The sequence below is a fragment of the Pezoporus occidentalis genome, unplaced genomic scaffold, assembly GCF_034315485.1.
Source record: "Pezoporus occidentalis ecotype Australia unplaced genomic scaffold, CSIRO_AGI_Poc_V1 ctg117, whole genome shotgun sequence".
NCBI classification, from domain to species: Eukaryota; Metazoa; Chordata; class Aves; order Psittaciformes; family Psittacidae; genus Pezoporus; species Pezoporus occidentalis.
In genome coordinates this window covers 121,415-145,504 of record NW_026912961.1, presented here as the reverse complement: position 1 = coordinate 145,504, position 24,090 = coordinate 121,415, and positions in this window count along the sequence as shown.

Below are 24,090 nucleotides of genomic sequence, written 5' to 3'. Positions count from 1 at the left end.
CTTGGTATTATACTGTAACTGACTGTGAAAGCTCTGTAGATGAGCTTGTCATATCCACCCTTGAACATTAGTGGTTTTATTTTGGTGTGGGGGAAAAGTAGAGTTAGTAATGATTTGCATTTTCATATGTGTGTTCTAAATCCTATATTTATGCTAAGGTAAAAATGGTTTGCTTATTAACTCTTTCAGTCTAAAAACACTTACAAGAAAGAAAACAGAAACACTGTTGTGAAAACACTGGTTACAAGAAGAGCCAAGGAGGGCTGTCAGGAGGTTCTGCACTACCAAAGAAGGAATTGAAGAGTTTAAGATCTTTATTTTTTTTTAAGCCAGGTAAGTACTTAAGAACTGGAGTGCTTAAGAACCCCAAAGTCTAAAACCAGACTGAATAAGCTCTTAGAAGACTGACAACTCATAAGTAACACCAATTTTATTATTGGCTTACTTAGCCATTTGTTTCTTAAGATGTTAAGTTGGGATCTTTGATGTTTCTGTATCATAAGACTTTGTGATATCTTCAGATGATTTTCAAAGTTCTGGTGAAAGACACCTTGGTCGGGGAGGCCCCATTTAACATTCTTCTCCCTTTCCTGCCTGCCCCGTGCCTTCAACAGGGAACTTAGTTTTGTTAAAAAATAATATGAGAAAATTGCAAGCAGAAGTAGCTTTTTACTGAGTATGGGACACAAACAGACAGCTATGTGGTTCTCATGCCATTAGGAGGCCTGTATCTCCATTGTACACTAACTTGGCTAATATCCTGGTTTCAGCCATGGGTCCTTTACACAGAAGGAAAAGAGTGGAAGAATTGAAAAATATTTGAAGATACAACTTTGGCCTTTCTGGACAGTCAAGACAGAGAGTGATAGCTGGGTATTCATAACTCTGGAGTGTATTTCACCCCTGATTCATACAAGCTGTTCCCTTCAACGAAACAGGAAGAAGCCAGTACAATAGAGGTTTTTCAGAGTGAAGAAATGGGGAAGGACTTACCATCACAAAGCAATAAAGTGCTGTTATTATGAAAGACGTTATGAAACAGTTTGTGGTTCTAAGATTAATTTTAGCTTAAGCTTCAACTTCAGAGCAGTTGCCAGCCGCTGACTCTCAACCCCTCTTTCTCTCAGTCACAAAATGGGGGACAAGCAAAGAAAAAAAAACACTTCTACAAAGAGCTGCACTCCTGCTTACCTATGTCATGACCTCGTTGAATCTTAGAAGTCCAACCTACAAAGGCTTCCAAGACTCCTTGCACTGATGGTGGACACTATAAATTCCAAATAATATAGGATTTTTCATAGTTAACAGTCAATTCCCAGTCCAACATGAAACTGCATAGGGTGCAGCTCCTTCCACTTACTTTTGCGGCAGAGGGACATGTTAGTCGAGGTTATCAGTCATCTGAAGAAACATCTAATGTGAAGACATAGGAAAATTTTAATGTGTATTTTTTTTTATTAGGCCTTTGGCTATAGTCCTAACTGTAGCTGTAGTGTGGGTGAATACACTTGTCCACTCTCACAAACAAAGAGAGGTTAGAATTTTGCTGAAATCTATTTTTGATCATGCCAAACCACCAATGCACTAAAATACATTTTTATAAATACAGGACAATTGCTATTTTGATTTCTTATCCATTCTTAATAAATAGCAGCAAAAAGTATTGTAGAGGTATAACCTAAAATTGTTATAGAGAGTTTTTGATATGACTGACTTCCCTCAGTCCCTAACTGCAATCTTGGTCTTGGCTCTTTTTAGTTCATCTGTCTTGTTAGAAACATTTTTTTGGTGCAAATGGCAGATTTTGTATGTCATGTCTTGGTAATGCTTTCCAACAGTTTTGGTTTGCAAAGTAAACTACCTTTATATGTTGCAACAGCCTGTTTCATCTTGTAAGTGTTCCATTCCTTTTGCCACCCGTCCAGATTCTTTTTGATAGAGAACAATAGAATGAGCTATTCTCCATAGGCAGCATTTTATTGCCAGAATGAAACAGTCTGAAGAGTAACATGTTTGCTAGATAAATATGTTTGTGGCTACACAGGCCAAGGAAAAAACAGTATGAGTGTATGATCCTCAATATCTTGTTTGCTAACTGTCAACAACGAAAATTTGTTTTATGGAAAGGTCACGTAGAAACTAACAGATAATTTGATGTAAATGACTGTACTCTGAACCCAGATCCACAGGTTCAGAGAAGCAGGCAGGTGGTATGCAATAATAATGGTAGCAGGGAACTACTCAGGGAAAGTTTAAACAACGCGGAAGAAATGACAATTCTGTGCTTCTGTGCATTCTTGGCACGAGGTCAGGGAGCAGCCAATGACATTTCACAGGAATACTTTCACAGACTGCTCAAAGAGAGAAACCCAAAGGAGTCAGTATCTACAGATAACCAAATCCTCCTTACCTCCCGTTACATCTTACCTGCCATTAGGAGAGCCAGAGGGTAACAAGAAGGCTGTAATCTGCTGAATAAACATGGCAAGCTCTGCTACTCTCTGGGAGGTTCTAGGGCACCTGCTACTTTGCTGGACAACATCCTTGTGACAGGGCAGATGTGATCCCCTAGTGCTCCTGAGGCCCTGCTCCTCCAAACCAGAAGAATCTCAGAGGTGAGTTAGGGCAGCTCCTTGCCTTCTTCAGCAAGCGAGTACTATGGGGTAGGAATGCACCCAGATCTAGCTAGGAAGCAAATGGGAGGTGTACTTCTGGGCAAGGGAGGCTGCCATGTACAGTGTGGTTGTGTTCTTCACGATGTACGGCCAATCTGCATTTCAAGTATGTATGATGATTATTTTTGCATGGAAAACCAATAAAGATCCTCCTTACCACCTCCAATAGAAAAAGCATTGTATGAAAAAAGAGCCAAATCCTCACACACAGAAAAGATGACACTGTGGAAAGCTTTGCAGCTGAATTTTGGTTATCCCTGAAGTAATTCAAAATATACATTCTAATTGCAAAATCACAGCTGATTTACATTGTCTACCTGGAATTTTCTACACTGCAACCTTTTTGGTTCAGATGTGCATTGCCTATATGTAATTAGGCAACAGTTTGGTAACTGAGTTTGCACAGATGGCAAGTCATTCATCAGTACAGCATTAAGATCATTTTATAAGGCCTCTAGGGGAAGGACCACCTTTTAAATCATTGTTTATATAATGCCCTGCTCAATGGGAAACCAAATCCTCTTTGAATTCCTAGATGCCATCAAGACATGTCTGTAAGTATGTATATATTTCACACACATTATTTGTGCGTTATAGAAGGACTGAATGACAACTAAGTAAAAGACAGATTCTTTGTTCCTATTTACTTAGGGTGAGATTTTTAAAGAATGCTGGGGCTCTTTCTGAAATTCGATTCTAAAGCAATAATTTATTAGACTATGGATTTGTAAGAGCAAATTTTCTGGAAGAAGAGAGCTGGTTTTGTGCAATGTTGCCTATCTGCCTATAGCTATGTCTTGGGCTAGGGCAAGGTCACCAGTGCTGTTGTACGGCTTGCAGGAAGACCTTTAGGCAAGAACTGTGGATTTGTAAACTGACTATCATGAATCTCCTCCTGAGATGGAATGACATTCTCTGTAAATCCTTCAGATTATATCTGGGTTCATCTATGATGCCAGCGCAACTTAATGGGGAGCTAAGAGAAAGGGAAAGCTGGTTCAGCACAGAGTCTCTCATTGTACTTTGCTGGCTGGCTGGATTTCTTTGGATCCAGGCTTTTGAGAAAGAGATCTGTGATCTGATCCTAAGGGGCTAGAGATTTAAGTTTCAAAGATGAGTGATCTACACAATAAAGATCATGAAGTCTTTTGAAATGGTGATTTTAATGGTAAGCCCTTAGGCAATACTACAGACAATAACAAACATGTAGTAAAATCTCTTTAACTATCCTGACTCTTAGGAATAAAATAATAGTTTTGTTTCTCTTTCTACTTGATATATATGTGTATATGCATGTGTTTATCTGTCTGCATATGTGTGTATCTACACATGCATGGATACATAAAGGCATGTCTACTTCAAATATATACAGCCCTTAAGCAAAGAAAATCTTTTTTCCTTGGGCTGGTTTTCTAACTCCTATTGCAGTCCAGTGTCTGAGGTTACAACTGAAGGATGATGTGATAGCTGTCATAATGACTGGCATTTAACAAAGACTGTCTTCACCAGTCATTTTCCCCATATTAAAATGAAACACATTATGTCAGGGGCCACCCTGGTTTTATTGAACTCAAAACCACTACAAGGACTGAAAGTGACTCTGAAGCTGTGAGCATAAACCTTCTTTATTGTGTATGTGTGTTACCATGTCATCTTTTGGGATAACCATCCAAATGTGGTGCCTATGGAGATGTGGCTGATTCAATACTTGTGCTCCCGGGTGGTCAGCCTGTAATTTAAAGATTCACTGGCCTCACGAAGATAGCCACAAATAGAAGAGTAACCATAATTACAAGAGGCTGTTCCACTAATCCATGGTTAACAAATGTTAGTTAGAAGATAAATAAGACTTATGCAAGCATTTCCTGGAGGTGTATGAGTCTTGTGTTTTCATTTGTTCTGGTTTCTCTCTTCTTTAGAGAGGGGATACAAGAAAATGAAAAAAGATTTTGTAATCTGATTTTGTTTCAACTGCTAGAAATCACAGGAAGTCTTTGAAGTTAAATTGTCTTTTTTTTTAAAAAAAAAACCCAACCATTATTTTTTATTTATGATACTGAGAAACAGTGTAATTCTTTTCCAGGCTAAGTTTCTCCTAACAACTCTGTTGTTCATTCTGTTGTTTATCTTGTTTCTAATCTGCAGTGTTTACAGAAGGGAACAAGAGGCTTTTAGAATTTAGCACCAATAAACAAAAAAGTCTGAAGAACTGATTTTTCTTTATAAAAAAAATGGGTGTATTTGCTGTATTTTTAGTACACTTATTTTATTCACTTTTGCCACTTTTTCTGCAGAGTACCATACTGTTTTAGTAGTTCTGAACTATAACAGTTCTTCAAGATATAATTGCATCCATTTTCTTTTAAGTGACAAACTGTTGTCCAGTATTAGTGGAACTAAAGCAGGCCTGATTACACAGAAATAAAGGAATATAGGAATTGTATTACTATCACAGCAGGGTAGTCACATAACTCTGCTGTAACCTACTTACTGGTTAAAGTCTCTACATAGCTCCTAACTGTATAGTGGTTGCTTTCAGTATTCAAGAACAAAGATTTATTCCTTTATTTTTTTACACTGTTTAATGTAACTTTGGATGTTCTCATTATCCATACAAATGTTTAATCCTTTCTTGAATCCTGCTAAGCTCTTGGCCTCACACACAATTGGTATTCTGCCATATCCAAACATTGTTCATACCACCAAGGAACTATGCAGTTGTGCAGGAGGGATAGAGAAGCAAAGATTTTGCCCCTAAAAAGCATCTAAAAGCAAATAAAGGGGTGTAATTTACTGAAACTAGTCAGTTGTTTACGTCTTCCCTCTTAAACTTATAAACATTTAAGAATGTTGATATAAACTGTATATGCTAAAGATAAGTCTAGCCAATGTGCTCTGTTTATTCTTAACACAGAGAGATTCTTTGTTCATAGAAGTCTATAGGAAAAGGTCATATCTTACTAGATGAGATGCTTCAGGTGGAAAAGCAGACAAAACCTTAAGATCCAGCATTCCTCCAACAAATTTGAGAAGAAACAGGAGAGCCCAGCGTAAATACTAGTTAGGTGTAATTGCTTTTAGTTGACTGTGTTAATGCTGCTTAATTAGGACACTTGAACAAGAAACGCTCATCAAACAAGATGTTTGTGCCAGGCACAGACAGAATATAGGGCAGTAGAAAAATATGGTGGAATGGAGGGGAAAAGGCACTAATGCTTGTGCAATGGGGAAAGAAAAGTAGGAAGATTGTATTAGGCTGGTATTTCTGTTACTAACCATTAGTTACATTCACAGCCAGAAGCTCCACAGCTGCAGGAATGCTGATTCAACCATAAGAATACAGTCCAGCTCTGTAGAAGTATCATAAATCAGTGCCTCTACTGAATAGATACAATTTTTCAGTGAAACTGTAAGCTTTTTACACCTTCTTTGAGAGACTGGAGTGTAATGATAACTATCAAAAATATTCTTTTATCAGTACATGGTTGTTTCCATTCACTGTTATTAATCTTGGTTGAAGGATATTTACTTCATCCACTTACTTTCAATCAGATCACTCAATGTGATGGAAGAAATAGGTAATATATTTTGTCTGAATAGGTCTGGGATCCATGTAGAATGTGATATATGCGCACATTTTATTTGGGTGGTAGGTTCAGAAATGTGATCTATGAGAAGATCATCTTTAGGTTGTGGTACCTAAAGATATTCAGCATGTTCTTCTTAAAACAAATCCAGTCGCATTTGAGAGTTCAGCTGCATGCTGTGGATTTCAGAGACACTTGTTTGATTTTGGGGAGTGAATACATTGGCCAGTGTGTTTTGTGAGCATTCACTGGTCTGTTCCCGTTACCTTACCTTACTGCCCAGTTTTCTGTTATAGAAGAGGGAGGTCAAAAGCACCTTTACCTTTGTGGTGGAAAGATTCTTTGAGACTAGGCAAAAAACTGAAAAAAAACCAAATGGCAGCAAATCACCACTGAGACATTAGAGATGGGATCTAACATTCATGAAGGCAATATTCTCTCAACTCTTTGTTGAAATACCAGTAAGTTAAATGGTCGTACATAAGTGGCAGTGTGCACTTGGAAATGGAGCTTACAGAGGTCTTGTTGCCATAATTTAAATCTGCCTAAAACCAGCACCTATATATTGACAAAAATGGACAAAACCCAGTTCTGGTTTAAAAATGACAGTGACAACAGTTTTAAGCACAAAACTTGAATAGGTATAATGAACATGTCAGAAGTGTATGAACTGGTTAAATGTCTAAGCTTTACTACAGATTTTAAAATCTTTCTTTCTCAGGCAATCTCTATCTGATCATATGAGATTTTCTGAGGAGTGGGTTAGTTGCAAGCAAATACTTGAACATGCTGAGTGTTTTCACGAGTTAACCTGGGCCTTCACTGAAAGACTAGCTTCTTAGTTAGGGTTTTTTAAAGCATTTGCAGTGATACAACCAGGTTTGAGCTGCAGCTGTCAACTTGCATCATCCTCAGACTGTTCAGTACACCCATGCCTCTCTGAAATCTGCGCCTGAGCACAGGAGTCACACAAGGCTTGCGTCATTCAGCTCTGCAGAAAGATAGTTTACCCTAAACTGTCCCTCTCAGTCTTTTCCAGTGAGGCTGGAAAGCTGAGGGGTTTATTGTTTTAGTTTGGGTTTTGAAAAGCTATGGCTACCAAAAGAGTTAGCCACTAGTTTCAATGAATCTCCCTGGTAAGTATGGGTGCTTCTTTGCTACATTGCTATTTGGGTACCATTTTTCCTATGGGAAGATATTCCATTCCACTGGAATGGGTTTGTCCAGGGAAGCTGTGAATGCTCCATCCCTGGTGGTGTTCAAGGCCAGGTTGGGCAGAGCCTTGGGTGAACTGAATTACTCAGAGAATTACAGACCAGTCAGTCTCACCTCTGTGCCTAGCAAAATCTGGGAGCAGATTCTCCTGGAAGGCATGCTAAGGCACATGAAAATCAACAAGGTGCTTGGTGACAGCCAGCATGGCTTCACTAAGGGGAAATCCTGCCTGACCAATTTGGTGGCCTTCTATGATGGGGGTACAGAATGGAGGGACAGGGGTAGAGCAGTTGACGTCCTCTACCTGGACTTGTGCAAAGCATTCTACACTGTCCCGCATGACATCCTTGTCTCTAAATTGGAGAGACACCAATTTGATGGATGGACCACTCAGTGGATAAAGAACTGGCTGGATGGCTGCATGCAAAGAGTTGTGGTCAATGGCTCAATGTCCAGCTGGAGACCAGTAACGAGTGGTGTCCCTCAGGGATCGGTTTTGGGACCAGTCTTGTTCAACATCTTTGTTGGTGACATGGACAGTGGGATTGAGTGCACCCTCAGCAAGTTTGCTGATGACACCAAGCTGTGTGGTTCGGTTGATACCCTGGAGGGAAGGAATGCCATCCAGAGGGACCTTGACACGCTTGTGAGGTGGGCTGATGCCAACCTCATGAAGTTTAACCATGCCAAGTGCAAGGTCCTACACCTGGGTCAGAGCAATCCCAGGCACAGCTACAGGTTGGGCAGAGAAGAGATTCAGAGCAGACCTGCGGAGAAGGACTTGGGGGTGCTGGTCGATGAGAAAATGAACATGAGCCGGGTTCAGTGTGCGCTGGCAGCCCAGAAAGCCAACCGTATCCTGGGCTGCATCAAAAGGAGCGTGACCAGCAGGTCGAAGGGGGTGATCCTGCCCCTCTACTCTGCTCTTGTGAGACCTCACCTGGAGTGTTGTGTGCAGTTCTGGTGTCCTCAACATAAAAAGGACATGGAACTGTTGGAACAAGTCCAGAGAAGGGCCACGAGGATGATCAGAGGACTGGAGCACCTCCCGTATGAAGACAGGCTGAGAAAGTTGGGGCTGTTCAGCCTGGAGAAGAGAAGGCTGCATGGAGACCTCATAGCAGCCTTCCAGCATCTGAGGGGGGCCTATCAGGATGCTGGGGAAGGACTCTTCGTTAGGAACTGTAGTGATAGCACAAGGCATAATGGGTTGAAACTCAAACAGGGGAAGTTTAGATTGGATAAGGAAGAAGTTCTTTACTGTGAGGGTGGTGAGGCACTGGAATGGGCTGCCCAAGGAGGTTGTGAATGCTCCGTTCCTGGTGGTGTTCAAGGCCGGGTTGGAAAGAGCCTTGGGTGACATGGTTTAGTGTGAGGTGTCCCTGCCCATGGCAGGGGGGTTGGAACTAGGTGATCTTAAGGTCCTTTCCAACCCTAACTATTCCATGATTCTATTCTAAAGCAAGGCAGGAGGATCTGTCACTACATTTTTTTCTCTCTAGGATTACCTATTGGTAGGATCCAGTGATCTTGGTAGAGTGGATACTAGCAGCAGGAAGTATAACAACCTCCTTTAGATATTCTGCATATGAGGGCAAAACATCATTCCTAGTTAAATGAGCAGGAATTTCCAATAAAGCCCTGAAAAAGAATACATGGAGACATTTCTGATCACAGTATGAGTCAACAAAAGTATTAGACATCTCCTTGATCTGTTTTTTAAACATCAATGATTTTGAAAATAGTAAGGCCCTCTGAGTTTCTGAAACTGAGCCTTTCCTTCTATGCATATGTTTCTGAATGTCTCACCTGCCATTTTTTAAGATTAAGTCAGCGGGGCTTCATTCTGCTCTTTTATTGATTCATGTACATTGGCGCAGGTGGGATGTGCAGAGGTACTGCAGCAGGTGACTGGGATGCTAACATTCCTGTATCTTTGCCACCTGTGCAGAGTCCCTGCTGTGTGTGGCAGTGAGTGGGGACTGGCCGACTTAATACTTAATTTCTGAAGATTCTAGTTAAATGAGAATCTGATGTACAGACTTTTTAAGGACCATGATTTCTCATTGAGTCTTGTACTTACTCATTGCCCCCTGAGATACTGGGATAATGGCAAACTTATTTAAAGGTGTGATCCTTTCCTTCTGGCCAGTCTATGAAAGCATAGCATTTTGTTTTGTACCTAGTCTGGTAATAAATCTATGATCTACAGCATCAATATATTTCCAGCCCTGGGCCTCACAGGAACAGAAACTGTGTTGAACTGTGCAAATTCTGTGGTGATTTTGAGATGTGGGTAATTGCCAGTTAGTGCTTTGTGCCTTTCTTATTATTCTCATCCAAACAACATGAAGACAAGTAAAACCTGAAGTAGTCGGATGCTCTTATTTTTATTGCCTGTACTTCTACTACACAACCCAACTCCATTATCATTTCTGACTGACTTACAAAGTTGGGAGATTCTGTATGGAATGCCAAAAAAAACTTCATTCATTAAAAGTGTGGTTAGAAGATGAGGTGAATTGAGCAAAACACTTGGATGGAAAATACGTAAGATGGATCTAGCTGAGGTCCAGTCTGCATGAGAGAAAACATCACTGTAATTATAATTATTATCATTATAATTATTTTAGGCTGAGAAAGTTGGGGCTGTTCATCCTGGAGAAGAGAAGGCTGCGTGGAGACCTCATAGCAGCCTTCCAGTATCTGAAGGGGGACTATAGGGGTGCTGGGGAGGGACTCTTCATTAGGGACTGTAATGATAGGACAAGGGGTAACGGGTTAAAACTTAAGTGGGGGAAGTTTAGATTGGATATAAGGAAGAAGTTCTTTACTGTTAGGGTGGTGAGGCACTGGAATGGGTTGCCCCAGGAGGTTGTGAATGCTCCATCCCTGGCAGTGCTCAAGATCAGGTTGGATGAGGCCTTGGGTGACATGGTTTAGTGTGAGGTGTCCCTGCCCATGGCAGGGGGGTTGGAACTTGATGATCTTAAGGTCCTTTCCAACCCTAACTATTCCACGATTCTATGATTTTATCATCATCATCATCATCATCATTATTGAATATCCAAAATGGTTTTCTGGTTTGCTCATTTTTAGCAACTATTTTCATGTTCCACAGACACCTTTGTGTTGTTTTTTTTTTATTTATTTTTAAACGAATCTAATTCTGCATTACCTTTGAGTTAGAATTTTGTGAGGAAAAGCTGAAGAATATCCCCCCATTCTGTTACCTATTCAACACTTGTCCCTGCCTAAGAAACAAACCCCATGGCCTCTATGAGACTAGAGGAGGCATGTTTGGTTTGTAGGGTTTTTTTACAGACCATAGCAAAAGTGAGAGAATACTGAGTATTATATACGGAATAATGGAAAGCCTGGTCTAGGCTTTTGCAATTTCCAGCCCTATCACAGTTTAAAAATAGCTTATTTTTTCAATCTGTAATTATACCTACAATAAAATAAATAAGACAACTGAGATTATAGAGATTAAAGGCACAATAACTATTTGGCCTTCCTTTAACAGTTAACTGATATTTCTAACTATAAGAAGAACACTGTTTTGTTTTCTTTTTCTGCTGTGTTTATTTCATTAAAAGTAGGATACATGTGTCAGGACACTAAATACAAGTTGAATGTTGTATCAATATTTTCTGATGCTGTCCAAAAGTGACAGCAAAGCTAAACAATAGTAATCAAAGTTTACATAATTTTTCAGTGACAGCAGGTAAAATCAGTGCTAGTTGATCCAGTTTTGTGTATTTACTTAGCATCTTCATTATCCTAGAAAGCTGAACATGAATGAAGCAGCATTTAAACAGAGGAATAAAAAGCTGTATATTTTAGACCCCCTATTACTAGTAGCTATGCTAGTTTCTACTAAGGATATTGCCACTAGTCTTTATTAGTTTTAACTGGAATGAGACACAAGCTTTTCCTCATGTTGTAGGAAACAGTCACACATCAGTAAGGGGAGGAACAACACCTGACCAGCTGTTGGGGCATGCAGCCTGCTTTGTTAGACATCTACTTGTAAAACCAGTGTGGGAAGGCTGGACAAAATTCACTGCAGATGCCCTAAAAGTGAGACAGAGTAGTGAAAAGTGCAATATTGCCTTCTAAAAAAATGCTTGTTTTTCACCCTATTAGAAGACAGCAGTCGTGGTCAGCAGTAATATCACAGTGACATACAGTGCAGGTTTCCATCTTTTTAAGGGTGCTGCTAAAATAACTTGTTGACATGAATGTCCAAATGGATGTTAGACCTACTACTGCTGAGTTCAAGAAAACTCTGCTTGCACTGTTTGGGTGTTTGCCTTGTCCTGGTCTTTTGCCATAGCTGTAAGACCCTTCTGAAGAGACCATAAGCATGTGTTCAGATCTGACCTGGTTCTGAGGCCAGCCTGAATTTTTTCATACTCTCATGAGGAGCAAAAGCAGACTGGATATTGTGCTTTTCTATTTCGACTTTCCACTAGGCAAGAGTGCTGGAACTGTCAGGTTAGCCGATGTAGCTTACCAGTCACAGTCAGCTTTGATTTATCTACCCCAAAGGGTTTTTTACTCACTATAAAAATTTTAACACAATTCTTCTGTGTGCAGACTGGTTTTAATTGTGACTGAAGGTTTACCTGTCGAGTGTACTGGTTTCTTTAGCCAGGTTAATGATGTTGAAAACATACTTAATAAATCAGGAGAAAAATGGTCGGCAGTGGCTTGTAGGAAAGTGAAAGAGAAAGTCTGGTGAGATGAACCATATTAACTGTAATATCATCAACAGTAACTTAATTTTTTAAGTCTTGTCATTCTTTTATAATGCGTCTTTAAACTTCAGAGTGGTTCTTTTTTTGATAACACAGCCTTAGTATTTAGGTAAGTAATGGGATTTATGATTTTGTTTACATCAGTTGCCATGGAGATGCACCATAAAAGATCAGTTGCCTGGCAACTGGATATTGTGGAGCTGCAATGGAGGGAGGAATTTTTTGTCTCTCTGAAGGGAAGGCTTAAGGAATAATGAAAACGTCTGCTTATACTTCTCATGAATGCTTTATTTTCAAGATCAACCAAATGTTTTTTTTTCAGTAAAGACTCATGCACTTTTCTTCAAAAGATGCACTGTAAAATGTTTCTCAAAGATTATCCTGTCTCAGAGAGGACAACAGCTTAAGAATTTTTTATTCTTTCCATGCTGTTGCAAAGTAAGGTTTAGAGTAACTGTGAGGCAGTCACAATGAAGCAGGTCTCTTATTTTCCTGGCCATTTGTTATTCATTAAAAAATGAGTTACTGTATATTCAAAGCTATCTCTGATCCCGGAAACTACAGTAATTTTTCTTCACTGAATTCATGTTTGGATTTTTGGTCATTGTAGATTTATCTCTAATTTCATTATATCATCTCTTATTTCTCCAACATGTAACTTCCAGTGTAATTAAAAACTGAGAAATTCGGATCTTATTACTCCGATATATAGGTAAACTTAAGAAAGAAAACCATACTAAAATACAGTTTTGCAAGATTGACTTGTAGTTTAATATGTTTCATATATACTTGAATATATGTGGGATAAGACTGACTTTATGTAAAATGTGTACTGTCTACATGCTATTGAATTATTAAATCAACTTTGGGTGAGGTAATTGGTTTGTGCAGATATAATCTGAAACTCACGTTTTGGGGACTTTTGAAATAGCTATCTGCTTAGCATCTTCTATGGCATGTTGTATCTATTTTGAAACAAACTTCTTTCTTGAAATGGTCTTCTGCTTATTGTTAGATTTAATGTTTTCTTTTTAATATTATTGTTTCTGAGTTGAATCAGTGTTTGATTATAGACTAGATTAAAGTGTTTGAACTCTGAATTCCAGTGAAGTACTATGGATAAATCTACAATGAATTTGTGACACTGTGTGTAACAAAGATCCCCCTAATTTCTTGGATGAATGCTGAAGCCTGGCTCCTGTACGCGTTGTGAAATATCAGACTCCTTGGGGTTGAACAGATCTGGTCCATGCACTATCTTAGTGGAAGCACATAGAGACAGACTCTCCTGCCATGAACCCTGCTCCAGCTCATGTGGCTCATGTGCACTCTACAATTACTTCAGAACATTTTACACAAATATAACCCAAAGATAGCTCTTCAGTCTTCTCTTTGTATCTAGTCCATAGATGTACTGCTTCTTGCTGCTGCTAGCGGTTCTCACAAGGCTAAGAGCCTGGAGGAAAACTTCTGGGCCTCATGAATTTATGGAGTCAACAAGACGGACAGTGTTCAGATCATGACCAACCAGACTGCCATAGATATTTTGGTAGGGTTTCTTAAGAGTGGAAAGCTGTGGAAGTGAAGTGCTTTCGAGCATAAGCAATGACATTGTATTGTCAGCTGAGAGACGCAGAAATGGCGGATAACTATAACAACATCTTGGCATCAATTTTAACTCTTGGCTAAATGAGCATAGCATGCTCTGTCACGTAAACATTATCAAAGAAAGGTGCTGGTACAGACAATTACTCAGAAGATGGGAAATTACATATATGACTGTACATTTTACATTATTGGAAAGTACTTTGAACTTTTCATTCATGGAGGTTTCTATGCAGGGGATCTAAAGAGAAGGGGAAAGAAAATAACACCCTGATTTGTATAGTGTTGCTTCTGATCAGTACAGAGGCATCAAAAAATGTGGCTTATATCAAGCACAAGGAACGGATGTGGAGCTTAGAGCAATTGCAAAAATGCTACTAATTTTCTAGTTTTGTATAAATCTTGTATTTAATGCCTTGGTACCATTTACAGAGCATGGAAGTCTTGCATTTTAAAAAATATACTTCATCCTGGGCATTATTCTTGAAAATCAACATAGCCTTAGCACTATGACAGGAGTGTGGTTAAATTCTGTTAGTTTTCTGGAACAGAAAGACTGTTCCTGGTACAAATATGCACATCTACCAAATAGCAGAAATGTCTGATGTACGATGTAGACAAACATCCACCCCATGAGTTCTGTAAGCACTGGGGTCTCCTTGAGAAGACTTCACAAGGACAAGCCATATTTTCTTAAAGTTATATTTCAATAGGTTTCTCTTATGGAAGGAGGAGGTAAACATCGCTCCACAGTGATGCCTCATAATGAATTGGGGTTTTGTGAATTTAAGGATAAGAAAAACAGTCATTAGGCTAATTCCAAGTCTTGGAAAGCTAACTTGATACTGCTGTAGCTGCAAGAGATGCCTGAATCATGGAACACAGCTCCACAGGTCAGTGGCCACTGTTTCTGAAAGAGTGTTCAATGAACTTCATCCTTCCCATCTTTCTCATCCTAAGAGCAGTCATAGAATCATAGAACAGTTAGAGTTGGAAAGGACCTTAAGATCATCTAGTTCCAACTCTCCTGCCATGGGCAGGGACACCTCACACTAAACCATGCCACCCAAGGCCTCGTTCAACCTGGCCTTGAACACTGCCAGGGATGGAGCATTCACAACCTCCTGGGGCAACCCATTTCAGTGCCTCACCACCCTAACAGTAAAGAACTTCTTCCTTATATCCAATCTAAACTTCCCCCACTTAAGTTTTAACCCGTTACCCCTTGTCCTATCATTACAGTCCCTAATGAAGAGTCCCTCCCCAGCATCCCTGTAGGCCCCCTTCAGATACTGGAAGGCTGCTATGAGGTCTCCATGCAGCCTTCTCTTCTCCAGGCTGAACAGCCCCAACTTTCTCAGCCTGTCTTCATACGGGAGGTGCTCCAGTCCCCTGATCATCCTTGTGGCCCTCCTCTGGATTTGTTCCAACAGTTCCATGTCTTTTTTATGTTGAGGACACCAGAACTGCAAACAATACTCCAAGTGAGGTCTCACAAGAGACATTCATGGTCTTCCCTCAGCTCTGCTTGTTCCATCTCCAGCCTTTGGCAGAAGGATGTTTATCTTTCACTCTTGGTTTCAACACTGCATTTTGCCTGCATGACTGTATCTTTACCCAAGATACGATTGCAGCATCCTTAGTAAGTTGCACAGTTCACGGAGTCATAGCATGGTTTGGATTGGAAGGGACCTTAAAGATCAGTAGCAATGGAATGATTCCAAATTCCAGAGTATGAGTTGCTCCTGTGACATAGGAGACCATAATTGGCTTTATTATTTGCCACTATAGATTATTCTTATTGTTTATTGTCTGGAAAATGTGACCAGACTTTGGCTAGGGATTGGTGACATTTTGTCAGATTTCAGTACTCTTTGAAATTGCTGGAAAGATGCTTTCTCTAAGCTGGATTTGGGCTGGTCTTCTTACATGATATTGCTACTCTCTTAGTGTTAAAAGCCCAAGTATTTCTTTATAGGATTGAAAAAGAATGATTGAGCCATTTTTTCCCCTTTATTCTTTTTATCAGGGCCATTGCAGATTTTCCCGTAATTAAATTCTGAATGTTTCATGTTTTATTAAGTGAAGAAAACAAAAATTGAGTACTGTAAAATTAACTGTTGACAACAGCGCATTTATTAAACACATACACACACACTGTCTTCTAGTCAGTTGGAGCATCCATCTGGGTAATCTAAAATGGACACCCGAAGCGACAACTTTTCATAAACCAACTCTGAATTAAGTTATTTTTCTTTTCAGCTTATCGATTAATTTTGTAAATTTTGTCTACTTTTTTAAAGAATAAGAATATTAAGAGGGAAAAACTTGCTTCTTAGCAAAGAATGTTTTCAGAATTATGGAGGATTAAATTCTGCCTATATTTACCAAGAGAAAACAAAAACAAATGTTGAAATGATTCCATACTTTGTAAAGGTGAAACAGACATGTTTAGGCTCTGCCAGGCCCCTATTGTGATAAGTCTTATTGCTGTTTCACAAGAATTAAAGTAGTAAAATTATGTATTTCAATTCCTCTAATCTCTGCCAACATTTATGTTACTTTTGTCAAGTTTGAAGCCTGATGCATTCCTGACCTTCACAGCAGCTTTTTCTTACTCCTCTTGGTGGTCTCTGTCAACCTTTCATTGAAAGTGTAACTGCTATCACAATAGGTGAATAAAGTCCAGCTATGGTCAGCTTCACACCATCTTTTCTCTTTCAACACCTTTTTCTGTGCCACACAAAACTCTAGTGTGCTTCATAATTTCAAAGTGCCTATTTTATCCAAAAGCAGCTCATTAGTCTATGGTGACTAACCAAAGCACTTACAGTTTCACTGTCTCAGCTGGCAGATCTATTTTGAGGAAGTGGCTCTCTGAAAAGTAACTGTTGCCAGACATTTTGGCAACCTAAGGTTATGCTACTCTTGCCTTGGTGTAGAAATTCACATAGCTTTTCTGTGTTCAGAATTGCGGAGTCCTATTTCCCTATAACTTCTTTAATATCATTTGGCTTCTATGATTACAGTATTTCTTTAAAATGAGCAAAAAGGTGGCTGTGTGCTTCCCTTCTGAAGTTAAGAAGGGTAAAACATCCTTCTTAATTTCGCAGACCTGCTTCTAATAAGTACTTCAGGAAACAGTTATTTGCTTTTCTAAAGAGACCTTTCCTTCTTGCATTCTGCTCCACTTAACACTGTAGCATCAATACAGCTAGGTTTTTACTTTTTTTTTTGGTCTTGCACTAGAAACACATTTGCTAAGCTATCTTGCACTGAATTCAGGCAGCACTGGGGCCTGTTTAGTGTGTAGAATATTTGTAACCAGTGGTTACTTTTAAGTGCAGAGAGAAAGGGGCTGAAAAATAGCTTTAAACTGGTCTGTAGACAGAATCTACTAATGGGATCCTAGCTTAAAATGTATATTGATATAGATCCAACATAAACACTGGTCACTAATCACCTATGAAAAAAGATATCCTCTCTGAGAATTAAATGATGTCTGGCTTTTTTCATTATTACTTAAACAACATATTTTCTTCTTCCCTTAAATATCTTTCCTTTACACACGTGCACACACACAAATATATATATATATATAATGTCCCCCTTGTAATTAATTAATTAGCTCAAATATTGAAAGATTTTAGACTAAAAGAGAACTTTTTTACTTTTTTTTTTCCCCTTTCTTTTCTCACAGAAAGGACAGTTACAGCATATCCTTTTGTGTTTACCATGCTTCACAAGCAGACTGACCAAGGGAGGGTTTAGTGTCTTGTAAATCAGATATTTATAAGTCAACTTGCCAGAGAGAGCAAACTGCAGGGGCCCTGCTGCCTCTAGGGCTTCAACTAAATACCCTTTCCAATACTCGCAGATTTCTTTCTTGATTTAATTTTTAGACCTTTGTAACTTCTATTGTTCAGTTTTTCTGAGTGTGGCTGAAAAAGGATTTGATCTTTTTTGGTTATGACATAAAACCTCCTTATCAAACATCAAATTGCACTACTTACAGGTCTTCTTAAAGTATGATGAACTTATGTGTATAAACTTAACAAACAAATCCCACCTGGAATATTTTTGCTGCTGGCAATTTCTTACCCCTTTTCTAACTGTTTACAGTTAAGAATTAGTGTTTAAGCACAGTGATGGAACAACACTCTCAATCTTAATGTATAGAAATGCACCAATCCATACTGCTTCTACATGGCATTTTTAATTTTCACTGTGTTGAAGGTTCCTGCTTAATACCACCTCAGTTAAGCAGTGTTTTGTCCATTTATTTCTGAAGACCTGACACTCAACTCTTTGGTGCCCCTGAAACACTTAATGATACCACTAATGATGACAACAGAGGAAATATCGAATACTAAAATAGGGCTTTAGCAAATACATCAAAGCAGGACAGCTTAAAACATTCACAATGTTTGGTTTGAGGCTATATATGCTGGTGATTTGTCAGCCTACACTTGTGAAGGAGAGAGCTCTCCAAGATGTTGTATGCTCAAAAAAGACATTTTTCTGCTAAATAAATATATTCATTTGCTGTTAACAATGACTATCCCAGATTTTCTCTTCTGAGTAAAGGATCTGATGGAGAATAGCTTGGGTGAAAATACCCCAACCTGGCTGAAATTCCTACTTCTTTTGCATGGATCACTCTGCAATTACACATAAATTCACCCATGCCAGTTCAGAGTCCACCAGCTCAAAATCCACCTCAGTCTCAGGACACACAAGGTCTCCTGGAAATCCTTAAGGACTGATCTGAAGAGAATGGAGCACAGCTTATTTTCACAGTAGATTCTGCATTTCATTGCACTTAACTATACTCTTTCACTGGGGGATCTAACATCATTACCGATCAGCGGTTTTGGTAGCAAGATAGCAGAATTTAATCTGTCAGTTTTTAATGGCATAGCCTCACACAAATTTGTAATCCAACAAGTTAAGTAAATATGCTAAGAGTAGAGTACATGCACTGTGAGAACCAAAAATGCGTACTTGTTCTTAGAAGAAGGGTAATGGTGGATTTCTGGGTACCAAGTCCAATAGGGTCCAGTTGATCTCAGGTGATGCTTTCTGTGAACTGCTTCTGAGGTCTAAATGGAGACAACAACAAGGAGTCATCAAGATGCTGCAAATATTCTGAGGGGGTAGGCAGCCAGAAAGAAAGGAAATTTAGGGGCAAGTGAGTGAAATGAGATTAGAAACAAAGACGAGCCAAAGTAACGGAAAGAGGAAAAAATTCCTAACAGTGCAATCAGCTTGGGTATAGAGTGGTATCTCCAGGAAACAAGTGAGAGACCCACTAGCTAAAACTAGGAGTCATGGTTTATTAATGAAAGTACTGTATGGGATAATACTGCATAGGCATAGCAAACATGTCCATGGTGATTGCCTTCTTTATGGCTATCATTCTGTGACCATAGCTATTTGCACTGTTAACTACAGAGGGAGGTATGAGGGGGAACTTTGCATCCTGCACAGAGCCAAAAAATTTCAAGCTGAAGCTAAAAAGTATGTATTTCAGAAAAACAAAGGCACCTTCCCCTGCCTTGTCTATCCCAGTTCATTTGCCAACACACATTCAGCCAAACCCAGGACATTCTGATAACCTAACAGCAGCAAAAACTACCCAGACAAAACTGCCCTTTTCCTTACTAGCCTTAACTTCAAGGAAGCTAAACTTGCTACTGAAAAAAAGTTACAATGCTGCAGTTAGAAAGGGAGGGAAGGGGCAAGAATGGTCATGGAGGAATGAGAAGGGAAAAGAAGGTAAGGGGAGGGAAGGGAAAGGGAAGGGAAAGGGAAGGGAAGGGAAGGGAAGGGAAGGGAAGGGAAGGGAAGGGAAGGGAAGGGAAGGGAAGGGAAGGGAAGGGAAGGGAAGGGAAGGGAAGGGAAGGGAAGGGAAGGGAAGGGAAGGGAAGGGAAGGGAAGGGAAGGGAAGGTGTCCTGGATCCAGCAGTAGCAGTCATTTTTCTCCTTAGCAGCTGCTGCAGTGCTGTGTTTTTGACTTTCAGCCTGGGAACAGTGCTAATAACACCGATGTTTTTAGTTGGTGCTCAGTAATGTTTACTCTGACCAAGGACTTTCTGAGTCTCATGCTCTGCTAGGGAGGAAGGGAAGCCAGGAGGAAGCAGAGACAGGACACCTGACTCAAACTAGCCAAAGGGGTGTTCCATACCACAGCACGTCATGCCCAATATATAAACTGGGGGCAGTTACCTGGAAGGCTAGATCACTGCTTGGGTCGGTCTGGGTATTGGCCAGCAGGTGATGAGGGGTTGTAGTCTCTTCCCTTATTATTTCCCTTATCATTATTATCATTGGTGGCATCAGCAGTGGTTTGTGTTATACCTCAGTTACTGGACTGTTCTTATCTCAACCCGTGGGAGTTACATTCTTTCAGTTCTCCTCCTCATCCCTCCGGGACCGGGGGGAAGAAGAAAGGTGGGGAGTGAGCAAGCGGCTGCATGGTTCTGGGTTGCTGGCTGGGCTTAAACCATATCAGCAAGGGAAGGCAAGGCAAGGCAAGGCAAGGCAAGACAAGGCAAAGCAAGGCAAGGCAAGGGAAGGGAAGGCAAGGGAACAAAAAAAAAATAGAAAAAAACCCACAAAAACAAGAGAAACACCCCACCACCCCCCTACCCCCCCAACCCCTCATTTCCCCTGTTGGATAACAAATTCAATTATGGCTCAGTCCCAATGGCTGGGAGATGGATTTTCTTTTGTCTCTTCTGTTCTCTAGAGAATTGAACTTTTCTCAGCGTCAGGATCTAAATATCAGTGTGTCACTACTGCACTCTGCTTTTCCCAGAAAGATGACTGGCGTTTGTTTCCAAAGCACATTGAAAGGGTACCAACCAACCACATACGTAAAAACTTACTACAGAGTAATTTCCTACCCAGCCCTTATTCTTTGTCCCCTCCTATAAGTCATCCTTCCAGAGAGCTGCCTTTGATGGGGGGCTGTGGCTGGAGGATATCTAAGTCTCATTGGCATGGGTATGCTATCAACAAAAGAATGCTGGTTCACTTTCCTTCTTCATGCCTAACTAGCCAGAGAACAAATATTCAAAGACACCCAATAGGAGCTGGTTTTATGAGAAATCTGAGAACAGTTTTGTCATTTGCTTTTCTTGTGGAGAAATACTTAGTTTCAATGAGACTTTCTGCCTCTCCCCTTTTTCTTGGAAGGAGTATAAGACAAAAAACTGAATTGTCAATAATGTGAAATGTGTTTCCCGCTGAAACAACTCTAGCCTTTCTAACTTAAAACTTTAAAATGCATTTTAAAATGACGGCAAACTCCCCCCACCCCCGCCTTCCATTTGTTCTATTTTTGTACCGGGTAGCACTGTACTTATTTTGATAACCATGATCTTTAACAAATCACACTTTCTGAAAGCAGTTTGTAAATGATCGCTGAGGAAAGGTCTCCAAATGTTAACAAGTGATGGGACTTTGACCCATAGCTTTTTCTTTTAATGCTTTCTTCCAGAGGCATGCTCCCCGTCCCTCTAAGCTGGTTGTACCTTCTCATCTGGTTTCCAGCAGCTGGCATTCCTGGTGTTGTTGTCTCCTGGCCAGCATACATAAACAGCTTGGGACCGCCCACCCACATGCAGTGTGAACACTGGTTTCAGACAACCACAGGGACTCAGCTGGATTTTCCTAGCAGCTTTTCCTTAACCTTTGCTAAAATTGAATGCAATCTGCTTAATCACAATCAAATGTCCCACTATCTACTCATCTGTAAGTTGCATATAATTACAAACACAGTGGTGTGTGCTGTGCGCCTACGCGCCATGGGGCCAGATTTTTGAGTGTGCGGTGCTGACAGTTGGGGTCAGACACTGTAAAAAAAGCATGGTTCCAAATACTTGGATACTAAACTCTTTTGAGGCCTGTGTATCAGTGTATACTTGTATGTACACACTGTATTGTTGGCAACAGCTACTGTACATGCTACAACCCTTTGGAACTCCCAAGCCCATGTTTTCCCCCTAGCCACTCCTTTAAAATCCCTCATGGGGCAGACTATTTCTTCCCCTCCTCCATTCTAGCTAAAAGAGAACTTTAAAATTAATTACGCCCCTCACAGACTTTCAAAAGCATAGCTTTATTCTGTGCTCTCTGTAGCTGCAGATAACAACAGAGCCACCATAAATGACATTCATTTACTGTTTCTGGCATGCATCACAGGCACACGGAATATGCTTCTGGAAGCTCTGTAAGTAATTTTTATGACAGAAACAAACTGGACTCTAATTTTTTTCATTCCAAATCTGTAAAAGGGAAAGCATAAAATTACTATATCACAAACACATCACATAATATTTCTGTGCTTTGCAGCTGTAATACAAAAGCTACCTATTGGCTTCCACTAAGGTTGAAAAAAACAGTGACTTCCACTGCAATTTTGCATGCTCTTCCAGTAAAACTATGATTTGGAAACTTAGCTTCCCTAAAGATGATTTTTTTTTCTTTACTTGTAAAAACTTAAACTCTCTGGTAAATAGAGATTTAAAAAAAACATTAGACTACAGAAATGCAAATTGTTATGAAACAGTGGCATGCTTTGGCTTGTTTGAAACAAAGTGAGACAAAAGCAAATGGAAACACACAGCACTGGTTTATTTTAGCAAGAATCAGCTGACAAAGGTGAACTATGTGTGTACCATCACCTCTTTGGGCAATATCATGTAAGGAGATGAATTTTGCAGGTGGTGTACACACAGCTTCAAATAAATGTTCCTGAAAGCTGCAGGGTGGTGTCCCTTGTGATCAAGGAAGATACGATTGAGCAGGCAGGAGTGCAGATCAGCTGGTATGTCCACAGGATGTGCACATGAAATTGTGGTGACAGCAGCCAATAACAATGAGAGGCAGTAAACACATGTATCTCTAGTGTTTCTCTTTCTCTTCATAGAAAGTGCTTATCAGCTTCTTCTAGACATATGATTCCTTATAGGTAGATCTTCCAAAATTTTCCAGTGAAACGAGGTGGCATTCAATTTGCACTGAAACATGGGAATGCTTATTAAAAAAGAGCAGAACAGAATAAACCAGTGCAAAATATTTCACAGGTTTGAAGGGAATATTTTGATTTTTAATAGGAACTTGAAAAAAAGCCTTTATCAACTAAAGAAGGAAATTGAAGAAAAATATCAGAATTAAGAAGGAATATTTTGATACGCTTTTAAAGTAATACTACAATACTGAAATTATTTATTGAAATTTGTGTTTGTAAGAAAATTCTAAATATAACATATTGACCTGAGTTAAAACAAAAACAAATTTTGAATAACCTAATTTGAAGTTCCCACACAGCTCCTCTTTGAAGTCTTAAGCTGTGAAGTTAATTAATGGCATAGATACATACCAGATGGCTTTTGCCAACTGGATGCTGTAGGAACTGAAATTATCCTTTGTCTTTCTCTTTCTGTTTTTACTTTATTAGTGTAAAAGTAGAAGATTAAATTAAAGTAAAGCAAATATCAGTATGCATATAAGCAGAAGAAATCGAAGTAAATATTCAAAAGGAAACCCTAGATTTCCTCCTAGGGTATGATATCTAACCTTCACCAGGGACTGGGCACTGAAGGTGGAAGAGGTGCAGAGAGAGATACTTGGAGCTGTGAGATGCTGAATGACCAAATTCATCCCTACTGCAACTCCGAGCAATCACGGGCCTTGAAAGACCCAGAATGTCTACTTTGTTTTTGCATGCAGTGACACCAAAGCTGAATTCTTCATCTCACTCCTCAACCCATTCAGGAATTCCTCTGCCTTATGATAACCCATTAAATCTGGGAAAACCTATAGCTTTTTCCCCTCATCAGATTGATTCTGAAACCTACTAATTGCTTGGTCAGAAATGTTCACAAGATTTATATGATCAGAAGTATGCTAAATCTCTGTCACAATTCCACTGTTTCTGACATGACAGCAATTTGAGATCAGCTGGAATTAAGTGTTTACAGCAGTGTTGATTCCTCTGTAGCCATGCTGTTTTTAGACTATTTGATAGTTTGACATACAATCGTACTGTATAAGAATGTCAGCTTATCCTGCAGATCTCTGTCCTTGGGGGGAAGGCTGAGTTGGGGGTTTTGATAATCCATATTCGCCAAGACATTATATCTTACTTTAACTTTCTGTGTGAATTAGTTTATCACTATAGGAATGTGAGCTGTATGATCCTAGATAAGGTCGATCACAGACTTAATCTGATTTGTT